General features: G+C 36.4%; 1 protein-coding gene across 1 annotated transcript in view; it reads left to right on the forward strand.

Annotated features, from left to right (window-relative positions):
• The window catches only part of DLG2 (discs, large homolog 2 (Drosophila)), a 2,340,373-nt gene that overhangs the window by 42,090 nt on the left and 2,294,482 nt on the right, over nt 1-3,801 (forward strand). The gene's annotated exons all lie outside the window — the stretch shown is intronic.

Below are 3,801 nucleotides of genomic sequence, written 5' to 3' on the forward strand. Positions count from 1 at the left end.
CACTTACTAGCGTGTGAGATGAGTGCAATTGTGCGGTAGTTTGAGCATTCTTTGGCATTGCCTTTCTTTGGGATTGGAATGAACACTGACTTTTTCCAGTCCTGTGGCCACTACTGAGTCTTCCAAATTTGCTGGCATATTGAGTGCAGCACTTTCACAGCATCATCTTTCAGGATTTGAAATAGCTCAACTGGAATTCCATCACCTCCACTAGCTTTGTTCGTAGTGATGCTTCCTAAGGCCCACTTGACTTCACATTCCAGGATGTCTGGTTCTAGATGAGTGATCACACCATTGTGATTATCTGGGTCTTGAAGCTCTTTTTTGTACAGTTCTTCTGTGTATTCTTGCCAGTAGATAGTGTCAAATTGAATTATAGGACACTGGTTAGTGTTCACAGAAAATTGGTTAGTTGCTTGATGTGGAAAACTTGCTCACAATTGGAGTCTAGAAATATTTAAAGTGTTGAGATAAGGGAAAAAATGGATTTTTTTTTCTTCTACCGACACTCTACCTTGAAAAAGACATGAAGTTTGCTTGTTGAAATGAATTTTGTAAGGATGGCAGCTTGTGAGTCATTATGAAATAAGTGGTAGAAGGATGGTTATCTGAAATCAGACAAAAATTGTAATATTGGTTGTGGATGAATGTGACTTACAACACATGCAGTGAATTGAGGTAGCTTATAGAAGTTTGATGGAGAAGGCAATGGCACCCCACTCCAGTACTCTTGCCTGGAAAATCCCATGGACGGAGGAGCCTGGTAGGTTGCTGTCCATGGGGTCGCAAAGAGTCGGACAAGACTGAGCGACTTCCCTTTGACTTTTCACTTCCATGCATTGGAGAAGGCAACGGCAACCCACTCCATTGTTCTTGCCTGGAGAATCCCAGGGAGGGGGGATCCTGGTGGGCTGCCGTCTATGGGGTCACGCAGAGTCGGACACGACTGAAGTGACTTAGCAGCAGCAGCATAGAAGTTTGAGGTGTGTGCATATGTGCATTTTGTATATTCCTAATTGGACTGATTCATTTGGGTGCAGTTTCTTTCATTCACTCCTGTTTCTGTCAGAGAAAATTGTGGAGGGCTTCCCAGAAGGAAGTTATGAAAGGGACTTGAGTGGGATATAACTTCTTGGTTATTTAAAGAAAGGATGATATATAGGGGGCAAGGAGGAAAATGTGGAAATTGAGGCAAAAGAAGGAGAGAAAATCAAACAATCTCTACCTGGTAAAAATGTGGGAAATTTTTTAGAAGGTGGGACTTTTTGAAGAAATACAGATTTAACATCTTGGAGGGCAGATTTTTATCGTTATTTTTCTTTTTCTCACTGTGTGTTTTGCACAGATCTAAAAGTAATTTCACTGTTGAGTACCTTGAATATGCAAGGTGTTATTCTAAGCTCTTACAAGAATTATTGATAAGTCTTAAAACAATGTTCAACAGATACTATTATTTTCCAAATTTGATGAAAACCATAAACTTCTACGCCGAGAAACTCAATGAACCCTAACAGAATAAACACAAGGAAAATCACAATAAGGCACATTATAAATTGCGAAAAAGCAGCAATAAAGAGAAAATCCTGGAAAGTAGCCAGAGGAACAAAAACACAGATGTCTTGTCAGAAACTGTGTAAGGAAGAAGACAATGCAGTGACATGTTAAAAATTGATGAAAGAAAAAAAACTGTCACACCAGCATTCTTTATTCAATAGAAGTATTCTTAAAGGATGAAAACAAAATAAAGATTTATTTCAGACAAACAAAACCAATTTTGGGAGAATTGATTGTAAGCAGACTTACACTGTAAGAAAAGTCAAACAAAATTCTGTGGGAGGAAGGCAAGTAATACAGAATTGAAATTTGGATCTGTGCAAATAAACAGCAAAATATTAAATGAATGGGAAAAAAATTACCCCTTATTTCAAAATTTCTTTAAAGATAATTGATCATCTAGAACAAAAGTCATAGTAGTATATCAAGTAATATATAACAGTAATACTATAGAAGACCACAGGAAAGAATTGGAAGTAAACCATTGTAAGTTCTATACTATATTGGAAGCGACACAATAATATTTGAAGATAGACTGTGATAAAAATGTATATTTTAAAACCTAGGGAAACCACTAAAATAATAAAACAGATATAGCTAATAAGCCAATTGTGAAGATAAAGTAGATTTCTAAAAATACTTAGTAATCAAAAATGGAACATGAGATGAGAGAAAAAAGCATCTGAAAAAAGATGCTGAATGGTCTAGTGGTTTTCCCTACTTTCTTCAATTTAAGTCTGAATTTGGCAGTAATGAATTCATGATCTGAGCCCCAGTCAGCTCCCGGTCTTGTTTTTTTGCTGATTGTATAGAGCTTCTCCATCTCCGGCTGTGAAGAATATAATCAATCTGATTTTTGATTTTGACCATCTGATGATGTCCATGTGTGGAGTTGTCTCTTGTGTTTTTGGAAGAGGGTGTTTTCTATGACTGGCAAAAACAGGGTGTTTGCTGTCTGCTCTGTTAGCAAATTTCAAATATACAATTCAGTGTTATCAACTATAGTCACTATGTTATACATTGGATGCTTGCACCTTAATCATCTTATAGTTGAAAATTCATAACCTTTTACCAGTCTCTCTCTGTTTCCTCCTTTTCCCTCAGAAACCTGGCAACCACTTTTCTATTCTCCATGTCTATGAATTTGACTTAAAAAAACAGATTCTGTATATAAGTGATGCCATGTAGTATTTTATCTTTCTCTGTCTGGTTTATTTCACTTAGCATAATGTCCTCAAGTTTCATCCATGTTGTCACAAACAGCAGAATTTCCTTCTTTCTCATGGCTGAATAATTATACACACAACACATCTTCTTTCTTCATTAATCCATTTGTGGATTAACACTTATGTTGTTTCCATATCTATCTTGAATGCTGTGAATAATGCTACAAGAACAAGAGAGCGCAGTTATCTTGCAGGTATCCTGTTTTTATTTCCTTCAAATATATACCCAGAAATGGGATTGCTGGATTATATGATAATGCTATTTTTAATTTTTTGAGGAACCTCCGTGTTGTTTTCCATAGTGGCTATACAAGTTCACCTGCCCACCAACAGTGCCTACTGGTCAAAGTTTCCCTTTTCTTCATATTCTTGCTAAAACTTATTTGTCTTTTTGATAATAGCCATTCTATTATGAGGTGATAATCTCATTGTGGTTTTGATTTGCATTTCCCTGATGATAAGTGATGCAGAGTACCTTTTTGTGAACCTGCTGGTCATCTGTATGTTTTCCTTTGCAAAATGTTTATTCAGTTCTCTGCCCATTTTTTAAACCAGATTGGTTTTTTTATATTGAGTTGTGTGAGTGTCTTATATATTTTGGGTATTAATCCTGTCCTTCAGTAGGTTACGTTTTCATGCTGTAGATTATTTCCTTCACTGTGGAGAAGCTTTTTAGTTTGATGTAGTCTCAACTGTTTATTTTTGTTTTTGTTGCCTTAGGTTGTTGTGTCAGATCCAAAAATCACTGCCAAGATTAATGTCAAGGAGCTTAGCCCCCCTGTTTTTCTCCTGGGAATTGTATAGTTCCAGATTTTAAACTTTAGTCTTTAGTCATTTTGAAATAATTTTTGTATATGGTATAAGGCGGGAGTCCAGTTTCATTCTTTTACATGTGGCTGTCCAGTTTTACATTTACTGAAGAGACTGTCCTTTCCTCGTTGTGTATTTTTGGCTCATTTGTCCTAACTGTTGCCATTTGGTTTGTTTTCCAGCTGTTGGGAATTCCTTTTTTGTCCCCTTC

Source organism: Bison bison, unplaced genomic scaffold, assembly GCF_000754665.1.
Source record: "Bison bison bison isolate TAMUID 2011002044 unplaced genomic scaffold, Bison_UMD1.0 scf7180017864324, whole genome shotgun sequence".
Taxonomy (NCBI): domain Eukaryota; kingdom Metazoa; phylum Chordata; class Mammalia; order Artiodactyla; family Bovidae; genus Bison; species Bison bison.